This window comes from Cydia strobilella, chromosome 12, assembly GCF_947568885.1.
Source record: "Cydia strobilella chromosome 12, ilCydStro3.1, whole genome shotgun sequence".
In the NCBI taxonomy this organism is placed as follows: domain Eukaryota; kingdom Metazoa; phylum Arthropoda; class Insecta; order Lepidoptera; family Tortricidae; genus Cydia; species Cydia strobilella.
Genome location: NC_086052.1, coordinates 7150002 through 7167300, shown reverse-complemented (window position 1 = coordinate 7167300; position 17299 = coordinate 7150002). Strand labels below are relative to the sequence as shown.

The following is a 17299-nucleotide window of genomic DNA, read 5'->3' as shown; positions in this document are numbered from 1 at the left end:
TCACGATCGTTTTTGTAACGAGCCGCAATGGTTCTATGCGTCTTAGAATAGATGCCAATGGCACCTACGTCATTTGTGTCAACTCCGCCATTTTAAATAATTTCCTAAAACTATCTCGACAAAAAAATTGGACCGAAGCGAACGAAAGTGAGTGAAGGTCTATGCTTTAAATTTGGCAACGTAAATAACCACTTCCTTCGCTAAAACTACAAAATGAGCGAATACTACTATAGCATCAATGTTAACCTATATATTTTGTTATTGCAGACAGCCGCCGCCGTGAAGCCGCGGCCATCACGTATTAAATTAGTAAATAAGCCTACTTATTATTATATTTTTTTAATAAATGTATGAGTATAACCTTATAGTCATACATTTATTCAAAAAATTATAATTATTAAAAACTTAGTGTAATCATAATATAATAAGCCTAAATTTTAAATATTATCAAAAATTTCATCCACTTTGTAAAAGCAACCTCTCAATAAAAATATTTTCAATTCCCTATGAAACACCGAGTGATCCGTAATGATTTTTAGTTCAGTAGGCAATCTGTTATAATGGCTTATGGTTTTAGATATAAGTGTTAAATGCGACTTGTGTAAGTGTAATTTGTTTGTGTTATTTGTGTAAGTTTAGTTTTTAGTTTTTAATATAGATTAATTATTGTTACCGCGTATGGACTTTTATTTCTAACAATCCCAACACATTACCAAACCCCGACTGCCACATTGGTGACCCCGACGTGATCTGAACACGCAAGATTTTATTTATTAGGAAATAGGTAGGATAGTTTATTGGTCCAATAAATAAATACATACATTTAAATATATATATACGCACCCGGTAAACGCAGTTTAGCCCTTACTTTTTTCTTCACACACTTCGCACTCCTCCGGTAAATGGTGGTCGTATATGCACCTTCGACACACACTACACCAAAAGTACGGTTGGTCAACTAAAATTAAAACATTAACTCCAAAACTAATGTCAACAATAAAATGATCCAATTGTCCTTGTCGCTCGATTTCTAATCCACAATAACACTCTCGCCTCAAAACAAAATGTGTAAGGTCCCACGGCCAAATAAGTCCAATATCTAACATAAAAATATAATCATACCTATCTAAAACACGTTCTACGTCCATAAATATCACCATTTTGAAACTAGAAAGTCACTATCCTAATTTACTAATGTTACATTTACCTACTCTTTACAGCATCTCACTGCCTTGCCTGTCTCTCTCAAAGTCCTCAAGCAACTGCCTTTGCGTTTTGAGAGTCTACAACAATGGGCTTATACTAAGTATTAGATTATAGTAAGCCAGTGTTGAATATTGATACATATATGAATATTAGGTTCGTTCAAAGAACAAACAGCCCTTTGTTTGAACAGTCTATGCGAGAACCATAATATTTTTGAGCCCTAGACTAGTATACCAACTGTTGGAACAGAAAGCTCAAAATATGTTGGTCCCCGTATGGCATATATAAATATGAAAATGGCATGCCCAGATATTTATTCAAGATGCAACATATCAAATATAAATATGATAAATTATTATATTATAAATTATAATATTATAAATTATATATACCTCCCATAAAAAATGGACCAGCCAAAATGTATGGAACAGTCAAATTTTTTTCGCGATTTCGGGGTTGGTCCCATAGTAAAAGATGCTCAGTATAATCCCAAAACCTCCCTGGCAACGGGAATGCACTTATTTTTTAGCCACCCTGTATACAAACCAGCATACAGAGATGGTCAAGAAGGAATGTGAACACAGGGTAAGTGGTTATAATAAACATATGTGGTTTCTCATATCAAATATGTAATATCTTATGAGAACCGCATAATTCTGGTGGGGTCCGTGTTGAGTTTTTTACGTTCGAAAACTTATCTATGGCCGATCCTCAATGCCGTGCTACCGTGTACCGTGTAGTGTAGCCTGTGTAGCCAAAGGGTGAAAACGGGACCCTATTACTACGTTCACACCATCATCTTCATTAAACGATTAATTTTTATTTTCAGTTGTCACAGCGACCATGCCGACACCTTAATTTTACTTTTGAATAGGTTAATTTATTTTAATTTACTGTATTGCATGATAGGTATATGTTTAAGTTATTAATAAATTTGAATCATTTTATATGGACTATTTTTATTTTACTCCCGGCAAACTATTTTTATTCTATTGTATTGTGATAAATTTCACGTTATTAGCTATCTCAAAGCTAGCCGACAAGGTTTAAGGATAAGGAGTAAGGACTCAGGAGAGACAAAAGAAAAAACTAAGCGCTCGCATTTACGCAGCAATACTTTGTTGCGTACTATTAAGAAAAAGAGACGCATCTGGAACGCATTAAACTGCCATTTGGGTTAGTTTATTGCTTAGGTTTCGAATATTAGGTCCGGGCTGCATTCATCAGGCAAGCAGTAATTGGTGCACGGCGTAATTGTTCTGCAGGTGTTTGCTATGTTAGGCAAGTTATAGTGCCGGCATGCTGTCAAAGAAAAATATGAGACAATAGATTCACACCAAACTAAAATGCCGCGAGTATTAGCCGCGACTATTTTTTTAACTATACCCCGTCTGTTCATAAGTACTCAAATAGTTCGATTACTGAAATTTTATACGATGCAAGTCTTATATCGTTTTTTACTTTGCTGATCAAATAATCAATATTTAGTTCTAGCAAAAAATGGTAAAATCATAGCAATCCAGCGCGGGAACGCTGCCTGCGTGATGGGCACCCTACCAAGGGCACAAATTTTTGTTAGGTATTTTGAATTTTTAGCTTTAGTTATTATAATTGTAGTTAGTTTTAGTTTTAATATTTATTTTATAACACTTATTATCAAATAAATGAGTTACTTTCTTACGTAATTTGGTCCAACAAAAAAAATACAAAGTATTTATTTTTATACATTTATTATATACAAGAATAATATAAACTAGACTTATATTAACAATAATACTTAACAAAAACAACTTAAATAATATACCTACTTAAATATAAACAGGCCGTAGATGACTTAATAAATGTAAACGTTACGTTATTTGTGTCACCACCATTTCCTTCGCTAAAACTCCAAAATGAGCGAATACTACTAGCATCAATCTTGACCAATTGGGGCATTTTGCAACCGTATTGCTGCATAGAGTGGTTCTTCTCGTGCAAATGTGCGAGCTATGTAGACTCTATTCCATGCAGAAATACGGTTCAGATTTACTATATCAATGAAAATATCGTCTTCCCTCGGTGGCGGAAATGGACCTACTTCAGTACATGTCAGTACTTCAGTCGATTAGTAAATAGGTTATAGATATAAGTCTTAAATGTAAGATTTTATTTATTAGGAAATGGGTAGGCTTATTTAGTTATATATATATTGTTTTTATTTTACATGACATTTAATTTAATTAATTTCACCAAATTAAATGAGAGAAAGTAAATTAATATAAATCAACAATATTTGAAGAAGAACACACACTAGCACATATTATCACTGTATCTATAACTATCCAAGTAATCCAAGTGAACATATTGCACGTGTTGATCATACCGATTGTTACAGCGTGTCGAACTTAAAATGTGGTTAAACAAGTAAAATATGGGTTACGAGTCGGGGCAAGGCGGCAAAAAGAACCCAGATACACCGTAATCACTATACAATGTGGGCCCTTTGCGTTGCTATCGAGCATTATCGGGTCGAATAAAAAAATGAATAAATGGCGTAAAATATTATATTGTAAAATTTGTAAGATTGAATCAGCTAGTGTATCTTGTTTTCGCCTTATACTTAGTTATATACCCTTATACTAAGTTATGTTACTATACTAAAGTTACTATCACACTCACTATTAACATCAACTCGAAACAAAATATAACCAAATTTTACCCTGAGCTAATATATATTCTAGTTAACCTAATTAATCTAATAATACTACTTATGCTAATTATATATAAAAATACACATAATTAAATTTCTTGACACGTTATTAATTAAGTGATCTTAAACCCTACATTACTTATACTTACAGCCAAGATTACTAACACCTATGAACCACTGCACAAATTTTCTTATGAATCGTAGTGTAAACAACACATGAAAGTCAACACACGGTCACATGAAAGACAGTCGGTAACAAACACATGTCTCAAGTTCGTCAAGAAAAAAAAACAAATTAATACTCAATAACACAAAACTGACATTTTAAACAAATATTTTTAGCATGAACGTAAATAAATATATTGACACGTAAATAACATAGGTGACTTAAGACTATAGCGTAAAACACCGATGAACCACTAACCGTTGATATTAACCGTTGTTTAAACAAAGTTACCTCAATGCTTTGTGCAAAGCACGGTTAATATTTTGTTAGTGCCCCGTCAGCGTCTATGACTGCATCCAATCTCCTCCGCATCGAGGCTACAAGGTTTTCGCACAAATTTGATCCGCGCAACGAGTCCCACACCTCGTTAACATGTGCGACGAGTGCGTTTTTGGTCCTTTCGGATCTCGTATCCCAGCGTTGGACCATTACGGACCAAAGATTTTCAATGGGATTGAGATCCGGAGAGCGCGAGGGCCATGGTATTGCTTTAATGCCACTGGGTTTCTGTTGAAGCCAATTTTGCACCAGGCGACATTTGTGTATAGGGCAGTTGTCGTGTATGAATATTACTTCAGGCACGTCTTCTTCCGGATACACTGTCCTCACTGACGGCACCATTGTGTCCTGCAGAACCTCCAGATAACTCGCGCCATTGGCCCTCTCGGGTAAATATACGAGCTCTCCTGGCCCAGCTGCACTCATCCACGCCCACATGTTAACTACAACTCTTCCTGACTCTAAACATGGGACCACATTCCGCGGGTCGTATCGTGTATTATCCACACGCCATAAATTCTTGCGACCCACCTGGCTCGACTTAAAAGACTTCTCGTCGGAAAATATGGCATGTGAAAAATCAAAATCCCTCATATCTCGAGCGAAATTGAGGCGCGCTGCTTTTTGAACATCTGTCAAAACAATTTTTTTTGCCGGCTTTCGGTGGTGGATGCCGACCCTATGAAGAGCGTTTCGCACGGTTTGCGGAGAACAATCAAATGCCGCCGCAAAGTGCCGAATAGGCGTAAATGGATGCTCTTCATAGGTGGTGATCAGTTGGTCCAAACGCTGGCCAGCAATAATGCGTTGCGGTTGGGGACGGGGTTGATTTTCTAAACTTGCTTCTCCGTCGTAGCGTTTAATCCAGCGGCGTGCTGAATTTCTCTAAAAAAAAGAAATGTAATGATCAAAATATGTTGCTTGCAACCCTCCTTTGCGTATTGAACTAATATCTACTACATGTTTAAACACTCCATGTAAACAGCTAAAATGTTTTCTGCTACAAGGTGATAAAGCGTATATGTAAATAACACAATTCTACTCTATAAGTCAACGAATAATATTATTTAAAATTTTAATAATTAAGTAGTTGAAGTATTGTGAGGTAATCGATCACATGTATACTGAAAACCAATTTTTAACTTAAAACAGCAGGATATATGAATAAAAAAAACTAAATCTTAATAACCTAATAATACTATAAATACTTTTTATTTATCTTTGCACAGCGTACAACTATGTATAAATAAAAAAATATTCACTTACCGTAATTTGTAATTCTTCCGAGATTTGACTAATATTATATCCTTCTTCTCTTAAAGAAATTATACGGTTTCGCACATACGTTGACAAATTGCCGTGATTCATAATTGCGACGGTTAAGACACGTGGTGCGTTTTAGATGCGCAAGATGCAACTGACTAGACTAGACAAAACACGTGCAAGCTACGTAAAGATTGTGAACAATGACAGCTACTTTACAAAAAAAAGGATCTTTGTTTCTCATTGGTCAACAAATTAGGGGCGGGTCAAGTCAAAAATCAACGTTTGCAAGCGATACTGTTTTGAAAGTGGTCTACTCTGGCTTTGGCCGATAGTACATCAGCTATTTACAGGCTTTAGACATGGTTACATTATAGGTATTATAACCGACTCTAAAACTTTCTACAACTGGCTTAGCTAAAGTAAACTTCCATAATGGGGGTTTTTACAAAATACGCAAATAAGAGAACAATTTTAATACTTTCTATTACAAAAGTTTTTAAATTCGCGAGCCTCTGGGGCCGCCTTCGTTTTGATTATTTTCGCCCGAGTTAGAATAAACTATGTTCTACGCGTTTAAAAATAAAGTTTGCTTTTTTACAATGCCGTTGGATTTTTTAAAATGGAATCGTTAAAAAAATAGGGCTATATTTTTACAGACACGAATTCTACTATAGAAAATATTATCAATGCATGCTCTGACGGTGATGGTCTGATGATATTGAAAAATCTTCTAGTAATTCGCCCCGAACCGAGAACTATCGGTTCGCCAAAAAGTTAGATCAATTGAATAGTCTGCAAAGGATCGAAAACCGCGTGCGATTAACTGATAGATTTAAGTCCAGTCCCCATAGAGATTAAAATAAACTGTATCTGTGGTAACCCGTAATCTTTCTTGTCAAATGTCAAATATTACCTACCTATATTTTGTTTATTTTATTTGGTTTTTATAAATCTTGCCAATTATTTTAATATCGTAATTTAAAAAACAATATAAATGTGTAAACCGAGCACTTTCATTTAATACCAAACTCGACCATACTTTCTTGCAAACAAGATGACCAGAATAGCAAGACCCTCAAAAATAGCTTTTTGGCCTTCTACGCTTTTCTAGCTCCATAACCCCTTGATCGCGCCTGGTCATAATTTAATGACTAAAATATAATGCCTTCATCTACACGTTTATACAATTTCATTTAGATTAGAACAAATTTACTTAAGTTATTGTCCATCAAACTATCCTCTGATAGTTAAAAACATCGAAATGCCGGGATGTGCCCCTAGCTGGCCGTGTGTTTCAAGTTGAATGTAAGAACTTCGCTTCGCTCGCTCGTTCGATAATTTAAAAATACTTAGTAAAGCTTTACTTTAATTTGAGAAAAGATTAATAGGACACAATCCTTCGTAAATAAATACTAACTAGATGTTATTCCGATAAAAATATTTAATTAGAAATAATATTTTTTGTACACATTACAAATTCAACGTTTAATTTTCATCATCATTTATCAATTCTATTTACTGAAATTACTAGAGGTTGTCTGAACACTTTTCCATAGTGATAAAGACAACACGAAAGCACTTATTTCACTGTTCTCGTATTTCAACCAAGTGTACAAGCCCTTTTCCGAAAACAAAACCCGTGTAAAAGGTTAGGTATCAATGATGCTGTGTTTTTTTTATAAGAGGGACTGAGGGTAGTAGTAGGTATATAGATACGTACATGGATAGTTAAGGTACCTATCCTTAATTACAATTAGAAACCAAGGCACTCTTAGGCTTCGAATTTCTAGTTAATTTCTTTTCTAACTTTTCCTGACCTTTTCACTAACACTTTACACTTCCAGGTACAAAATAATAATTTTATATATTTATTGTGTGCCCTTTGCCTTCTAAATGACATTACACGCATGGTAGATAAGCGGGGGTATTAAATTTACCCTCAATACCCTCATTGTGGGGTAACTACGCCGTACTAGTTCTATTGTTCGCCTCGTCAAATTACGTGGTGATCTTAGTGGATAGTGAAATGAACTTACTCTGACCCTGAGGTTAATTTCATTTCATGGAGGTGCAAACACAAAGTCTAATTAATATAGCTTTCATGTCTAATTTCGTCAAATCTATTCGCCTTCGTGTGATGACAAGTAGGTACAGATACAAAATAAACATATTTTATAGTTATTCATTTAATAAACGTAATTATGCATAAATAATTTACATTTAATATACATAATTTCAAAATATGTTTACCCTTGTTGTATGTATAAGATTTGTTTGCGTAAAATATAATTTCGCGAAATTTTAATTTAGTCAAAATCTTTTTTCTTTGAAATCGTTAACTATTTTATTTGAATATACTTCCAACTACTTAGGCAATTAGGCTTTTACATATAAGTAATCATTACAACCTCTGCAAAAAATACGTGAAAACAATTGTAGAGAAATCTTTCTACGAAACGAATATTCTGCGAAGTGCGCGTTTTTAACGAAATAAAAAGACTCATCCATACGTACTAATCCATACTAATATTATAAATGCGAAAGTCTGTCTGTCTGTCTGTGTATTCCCTCTTCACGCTTAAACCGCTGAATCGATTTAGATGAAATTTGGCATAAAGATAGGTTGAGTCCCTGAGATGGACATAGGATATTTTTTATCCCGAAAATCATCCCTTAAGAAAGTAAAAAGCGGGGTGGAATTAAGATAACTAACGAAGTGCCTGCGGGCAAAAGCTAGTATTATAAATGCGAGTCTGTTAGTCTGTGTGTTCCCTCTTCACGCTTAAACCGCTGAATCGATTTAGATGAAATTTGGCATAGTGATAGGTTGAGTCCCTGAGAAGGACATAGGATAGTTTTTATCCCGAAAATCATCCCTTAAGAAAGTAAAAGCGGGGTGGAATTGAGATAATTAATGAAGTGCCTGCTAATTTGTGTACATAATATGCTCAAATTGAATTTGCTATGAGAATTTTTCCAGGCGCTATACTTTAGCTGTTGTTACTAAGTCCACGCAGACGAAGTCGCGGGCAAAAGCTAGTAATGAATAAATATCTAATCTAATGTTAATTAAGATCAATATTGTTGAAAATGAGTGGTGACAAAATAAAATATTACTTATACATTTTCGTATTGTATTATGTAGGTATTTGTGTGTACATAATACCAAAGATAGATATAACTCCGTAATAGATGGATACAGTCTAAGGAAAAAAACGTGCCTCGAAAATCACGAAAATTTGATTTTCGATCAGATGGCGCCACTAGTTTTGGCCTACTCTCGTATAGAGGGCGTTGACATTTTCGTTTGTTATTTATAATTTTAACGCATATCAGTGAAAGAACATGGGTCAAAATCATATAAAAATAATTAATGCAAATAAAAAAATCATTTATCCATGTTTTAATACATTTTATCGTATTTTTATAAATCTTCATTTTTAGTTTTAAAGTATGTCGATAGACGGCAGTGAATTTACAGAGGTTACAAAATTTACTATGACAGTACCGCTCTATATTATATCCTCTTAGATAATACTTTCCCTTCTCGGTGACGTCACACACATGTCAGTTTGATAGCCGTAAGAGCAGGATATTAAATGCGCCCATTTCACATAGGCACCAACAATGCCGTCTCACGTTACCAGGGAACTTCTTAAGCAACTCAATGGTCTAATTTTGGGTAAGTATTGTTATAGAACTTACCTCGTTCGTGCTCTGTAAATATGTTTGCAGCGCCTAATTACTAGTTTTTTAATGCATTGTATACGGAGTCGTGGCAGTTACACTGGAGAAATACTTTCTAAGAATGATGCACCAACCGACATAAGCAATACCATAACGTACTCAAACACACACTTTGTTCTAACATTTTACCACTATTATAGGGTTTCGGTATTTCTAATGAATATATACAAAAAAAAGATTTTGCCAATGCCAGCTATGCGGTAGATTGTTCACGTGACCAATTATTTATTTCTTGTTATTTCAAACCTTACCTACTTATTATACTATCTCTCGTTATACCTGACTTTCTAATAACATTATTCTTTACCAGTTTCTAAAAGGGAATTTAGATATGTATACCACCACAAACTTAATTTCTTCTGTTTCAGTACCTACTTAAGTCCCTGGCAAGCTCGGCCGAATTTTACCTTCTCATACAAACGAAGTTTCGTTCTCATTTTAAAACTACGTGTTGGATTGTAATGAAACTTTGCACACACAATGACATGAATAATTAGTTTATACAGCTCCAGTTAATAAAACAAACGAAATAGAGCAAAAACAAGTTATGTATGAAAAACTTAAATTCGCTGTATTTTTTTAACTATGGTATCTGAAGCTACATATACTAATTACTGACATAGATATACTTTATCCTATTGTAAGTACAAGGTTTCAGAGCAAACTAGCTACTCGTTTTAAAATAAGAGCGTAACTACGTTTGTATGGAGAACCGAGCTTGCCGGGGACCCTTAATTTAAACATTATTCTCTAAGCAGCTACATACATACACACATTATTTGTAGGACACTCCTTAAAGTAAAGGTTTTTATTGTGATAAAGATCCAAGGAAACAGTTTTTCATAAAATATGTTCCGAGTATACCTATAGGTAAAAATACAATTGCGAGGTAGAATTTCTAAGGTCTTTTGTCGAAGAAAAGCAACTTAATGACAATGTCCTGTATAGAGAGCAGCCTGCGCGGCTCAGGGCCGGATTTGAAATGTAGGAAATAAAATAATTGAATATCTGATGTAGTTAATAAATTCAATGTACGTTGAGCTACGTAACACGAATATTTTTTACTAAATCATAAATATTTCGTGCATTATAGGTATCTAACTTTCTAAAAAACTTAGATACTGTAAATTAGAGCGAAAAACGTACACAGATCCTTACTGTCTGCAGATATACACACCCTAAATGAATACCAGGCATTTCCTCAATTTGCTAATGAACCCGCGTGCGGAAACTTGGACGTGATTTTGCAGAAGAAGTGTGTTGAAGTAGAAGTGAAGGAATAAAATAAAACAACGCAATACCTTTTTTTAATAACCCACTTTCTATATCATGTGAGTTTTGGCGCTCTGTGTCAAGTGAAGACTAATGACCACCATAATGATGTTGATGTTAGCACTAGTCGTTGGCGCATTAAACGATACCTTCGCGTAACAAAAATGGTTTTTAATATTGATTTTAACATGTTTGTTAAGTATATATATTTTACCGGTAGCGTTTTGTTCAACCTTTATGCTACGAGACTTGTGTAATTAATTTTAATTCTTTTATGATACGGCTAAAATATTTTGAGGCTTACTTATTGCATGGCACGGTTTATCGCCAAAGACGTAAAGTTTCTTTATTACTGCCTGCCTTTATTATTGCTATTACAAAGTTTGATATGTTCTACATATATTACGTTGGTATTTTAAACATTGTAGTTTGTTTTGTCATTAGATTATACCGTATGTATATGAATAATAAATACATATACCTAATGTTGATGGGTCTCTACGAAAAACCAGCGTCAAGGCATCCGTAACGCATCCTTGAGTTGAAAGCTTTTAAGTGACTAAATTTATTTTATAGCAACCAATACAATTATTTTCATTCACGTTATTGGCAGCAACACACTTTCTCTATACTTCGTATATAATACATGGATTGTTTTATAATTGTCAATAATCGTTATACAAAATCACGACATGAAACATGAATTGTTTTAATAAAGCTTCCCTTTTGTTAAAGCGTAGTGCCCGAGGGCTGACAGGCGCGCCTCGTCAAAGGCAGGAACAGGGATTTGAAATTTAATTCCAACGTCCATGTACATTGTTTAAGACTCACTACCTAGAAATCAATTGATATGCAGAATGTTTCGAGAGAGATAGGGGATGTTGTTAGCGGGAAATATATTGGTTATTAATATCCCACCAAAAACATTTTCATGTAAAATGTTGCCAAGACGAAACCATACGGCTCGCACTGTCAAAAAGTTATCATATCTCTTGTAGAGCCAAGCTTCTAACTCTACAAGCCCAAACTTCACAAACTCTACACCTTAGTCAAATTTTTCCACTTTGTTTCCACCCAGTTGCTCGTGGGACCCAGTACCTACACCACTTTTCTGCACTAGAGCAGAAACGCATCACTTTCTGCCCACTTTTTAGAACAACAACGACCCACTTTCAGAGCATGAGATATGAAAATGTTTGTACAGTGTAGAATTTTTGATTTTGCGTTGTATTTTGTGGATAATTTTGATATTTGCTAATATGCCAAAAGTTTTGAAGGTATTTTATTTGTCAAATTTATAATCAGTACCTAGGTATTTTAAATATCCTAATGATATTAAAAATGAAATATATCAGGATTTAGAAATAATCTACAAATTATTTGAAACTTACCAATAATGAGACGACAACTTGATAGACACTTACCTGAAAAAAAAAGATAAGTATATTAGTAAGTTTTGTATCGTACAATAACCACAAAAATGTTATTTTTTATCAAAAATAGTTTCATCCAGAAATATTTTTTTATAACAATTGTGTCCTTTTTACTGTGCTCTTACCACTATTGTAAAATCAAACACTTGCTGCACGCAAATACGTAAAGTGCTCTCTGTTACACCTAGCCGCCGTACGTAGGTGTGACAGAGAGCACACTGGGTATTCGAGTGTTTGTGTTAGATTTTACTATAGGATACGTGCAAATTAGTATATATTAGTAGAAAAGGCCAGCACTGTGAGAACAGCTTCCGTTATCTTTTTCATTTTACGGATCCTCAAACTAAAACAAAGAGCTGCAAAACAATGGTTCAACTCACATTGTTTTGTCCATTCAAACAATACGCCCCAATAAAATTAACAAGCTCAATACAAATCCTAATTGACATAAACATTGGCCTAAGTACGTCCCTGTTGGAATTAATCCGACCTCCACTAGGTCAAACGGTGTCGGATGAAATACGACCTTGGTGTTACGCAATACGTCTCAATTTGGAGCTCCAGTAGGTCTATAGCTACTATCGTATATCCGAGAGAGATCGATAAGGGTGCGAGTCTGCGTGTACTATATCTATGTGTGTGTGTATGTATGTATAGATGAGCGGAAAAGGATGTAGCGTATATCTTGTTGGTTTATGTCGGTTGTCGGTTGATTTTACAGTATTGGCAGTGTTTTCCTGGGTTGCCTGCAGCGATAGGGCGTAGCGTTTTATTTTTTCTGTCCTGCTTTTTTTAATAATATATAGTCTGGTATAAATTTGCTCTTCATTTCTCATGCTCTGAAAGAGGGTAATTGTTGAACACTGATAAACTTTCACGATTTTTACTCATTATTATTCACAACGACCACGACCACGACCACGACCACGTCTCCGAGACCACGGGGACAACGCCGTCCTCGAAACGTCGGAGGTAAATTTGAAACTTATTTTACGCGTTTAAGTCCAGTCGTTGTGAATAATAAAATGTCTATTATCTTGTGTTTTTTAACAATGCAAGAAACCTTTTGGTAATAATAAAGCCATATTAGGAAGTAATTAAGGAATTGTTACAACAATATAAGGGATTGGTAATATATATTGTCGGTAAGGGCAATCGATGATGTCTTTTTCATGAAAAGGTCACAGTATACGAGTAACAACTTAGATAAAGAATAATCTGCAAATTGTACGCAAATCCGGTCTTAGTCAAAAAGCGAATTCTATCAGATTCAAAGTGTAACAAAAAACATAGAGGGGTGAATATGTATGTACTTAGGTCATACTGAACAACTTGGGCCAACCCCGAAATCGCGAAAAAAAATGCAACTGTTCTATAGAAAACATTGACGGATTCCGAAATGTATGAGACAGCAGAATTTTTCGTCGCGATTTCGGGGTTAGCCCATAGTAAAAGTTGTTTAGTATAACCTACATATTTACCCTTCAGAGTTTGGCCAGTGATAACAAAAGCACCCTGTATACCTTTGTTTGTCCGTCTGTCCACAAATCCCTAGGGCTCAATAGGGATATGAATTATACCCAGGTCCACGGCTGGAAAGCCACATTTTACTTTAACTATAGATTGGTCTCCTGTCTGACATACCTTTGCGTATAATCGGTACGTAGGGTAAACTCGCATTATTTGGTGACACGCCTAATTCGGTGATACAAATTTTGAAGCATGACACCCAGGAAAGCTAGTGAATTAGGGCCTTTTAAATGGTTACCTCACGGCTTTAGGGCTTCGGCTTAGGCGGTTCCCTGAGCCAGAAGGCGAAAAATCTCCTTATATGTTCATGTTTTTCTAAGAGGCGTTGATATTCGTAGACGTGGAAAAAATATATGTAGTTCTTGACTATATTATCTTTAACAACATAGCTTCCGATACACGAATTATGACACTTCGCTCGATACAATTAATTCCCAAAGTAACCTCTACCTCGGACTTTTAATCCTACTTTACTCGGTTATGTATTATGTGATACTATAAACAAAAAAAGAAGAAAAAACAACCTTAACATAAATAGTAATTTCATAGCTTTAGAATTTCGATATTGTAAGGTAACGTTTTTAAAATAAATAAAAACCGACAAAATTCGATCAAAATTGACACTTGGCGCGTATGTTCTTTCCCGTTCTTTCTTGCGAAATGTGACAAAGACAGTGGCAAACCGATGGAACGGCCTTAAAAGGCCCTAATTCACTAGCTTTCCTCGGTGTCATGCTTCAAAACTTTTATCACTGAATTAGGCGTGTCACCAAATAATGCGAGTTTACCTACTCAGCAAAATTAATACCTACCCTGATTGGCCAGCTCCACCATGACACCGAATGACACATGTAGTGTGAACAGTGAGTGTACCTAGCGTAGTAGCGTACTCAACATAAAATATGAAATTACAGGCAAAATATCAATAATTCTCAATAAGGGCGATTGATAACTCCATCCTTATGGCCGTAGGACCTTTGACAACTGACAATAAGATCTTCTGGTTCGACATTGCTAAATACAGACGAGTTTCCACGTATATTATATATAGTTATGTATATACGTCCAGTAACCGCTGTAAAACCAGACATGAAATGTGACCTTAATTTGAAAATTGCTATCAGCTCCCTACTATTGACGTATGTTGTAATAGTAGGGCGGCTGGGTTTCGTTGATTTAATTTTAATGTTAACATAGTACCTAAATAGATATTATACAGACTTTTAGCTCGTAAGCCGGAGAGAAATCTCTCTTCATAAAGTCTTTCAGCGTTATATGTTGTATGAGACCTGAATTGTCTAACGTTCGCTTATGGCAAACCGGTTACCATAATGATTCTTTGCCTCTAAAAACGCATAGTTCTGAGTGTTCTGACGAATGCTAAAATCAAGTTAAAAATACTAATAAGCAGGCATCGTAAACTGCGAGCGAAATCCATTGAAATTACGTACTTTGACTTGACAACAACCCTAGTACTTCAATGGATTTCGCTCGCAGTTTACGATGCCCGCTAATAAGTGACCATGACTGACTCTTTGCAAACAGTCGGGCTGATTTGTTATTTTTCCTCCTTAACGTTTCCACGTGGAACGGAACGGTCATGCTTATTTTTGTATATAAATCGTATAGGTTTACGGGTATTATGTCTATGTGTGCGTTCAAGAAGCGTAAAACCTTTCGCATCGATAGTTTTGTAAACAAGTAGGTACAATATTGTAGAACAATTAGACTGTAGTATATACTTTTGAACAGGAACTTTAGAGATTTATCTCTAGTTGGAAAAGAAAAGTACATATTTCAGGGTGTCAGATACTTTTAGTACGTTGCTTCATCCGCTACTATTGATGCCTACTAGCTGTACCTATCTACTGTCGTATTTAGCTTACTAGGTATGTTTCGTCGTATTCATAGACTTTCGACTTGTTTTTGTCAAGTTTATAAACTCTTTATATTATATTATATTGACGTTTTTTATGTGACTATTGACGTAAATGACGTAAAAAAAGACGTTTTCATACATTGTTAGGTCAGTGTAAAGTGCAAATGTTGCGCAAACGACTCTTACCTACGTATTGTAGGTACAGAATAGAATAGAATAGAATTACATTTAATCAAGTAGGATTTTACAATCTCTTTTGAATCGTCAAAAGTACATTACAACTAAATTAAAAAATAAATAACAGCTTACAAAATACAAAATTCAACAATTAAAATTTCAAATACAATACAAATACATTTCATAATTTATTCATTTACTACCATCATCCATACTGTTAAGCTTGTATTAAGCAAACTAGTGACCGACCGAAATCGAAGGTTCGGTTTTGCTCTAAGTAGTTTCAGCCGAAACCGATCCATCGGCCGAAATATGATTTTTATTACGAAACCTGCCAAAACCGAAATTTTGGTCGGACACTACTGCAAACCATGCTTAACTAATATTTAAACCAAAAATAGTCTGTTTATTTCCAAGCATTGCCTACAGTCTACACTGTTAACACCTTGCTGGTTCATAAACCTTGTTAAAAATCTATAAAGGTCCACCGATAGTACATGTCTTACGGCAAGTAGAAATTTCCGATAACTGCACCTGCACATGACACTGTTTGTGTCATTTGACTCATTTGAAATTTAAAATTCTCATCTCCATACTTTTTATACCTGTGTGCGTAATTCCGCCGCCGCATTTTAAGTGGCCTTGTCTTGTTTTCCCAGCAAGCATCAATTCGCAAACACATACGAATTAGTACGAACAAAGAAGTTTTAGCTAAAAGTAGTAAACCGCGGCCCGTTAGCACGTGTTATCGCTAGTTTAACTATCGCGGTACAGTTATTGCAACCGAGAGCTAAATACAGTTACCGAGATACCGAGGCAGTTATAGGTGCCTAACGAATATTTAGGTATTCGTGTAGGTAGGTAAATAAGTGCCTATAAGTACTATAAGTACTACACGAATACCTATAAATAAACGTTACCTAGACTATATTACGTTCTACTACTCCTACTGCTACTCCACGCCCAGTGGCGAATTTTAAGATTTGAGGCTCAGATGACAATCGTTGATAGAAATGCCAATTTAAACTTAAATAATGTATGGAGATAGTCACGTGAGTTTTCGAAGCAAAATGTCATCTCGAGACATTTTTACTGTTCGTTTGGCGTTTGTCGATGTCCGTTTCTTGTCATCTCGGCTAAGCCCTCTGATGGCCTATTCGAGTGATAGAGAGACGGATAAAGAAATTACGATTTTCGTTTTTCGCGGTAGGCCCTCTAGGAATTTAAAGATTTGCCAGGTTCGGCTCGCGGCTCCTTTAGGCCCCTTGCTAGCTAAATACGGATTGCGGATTTCACATACACATTTTTTAATTTTATTTTCGTATGCAAGTTTCTGCACCATGTTTTCCTTTGCCGATTAAAAAACTATTTTATACCTACATAATTTGAATTGAACCATGGCGGAAGATTCAGCTCTTTAGAGATGAGAAATATCGCAAAGAAAAGTATACAAAATATATACATACATAGAGGTGTATAAAAAAATCAAAGGTACATATGTGAGATTCCCAATATCACGGTTATTATCAACACATCAGCGTTACAGAGAAAATACTAGGCGGACTCAGTACGAATACTACGAATTGCGGACT

The 17299-nt window shown here is 35.2% G+C and overlaps 1 protein-coding gene across 1 annotated transcript in view; it reads right to left on the bottom strand.

Moving 5' to 3' along the window:
• Positions 1-17299, bottom strand: part of LOC134746029 (uncharacterized) — a 129621-nt gene that overhangs the window by 27270 nt on the left and 85052 nt on the right. The gene's annotated exons all lie outside the window — the stretch shown is intronic.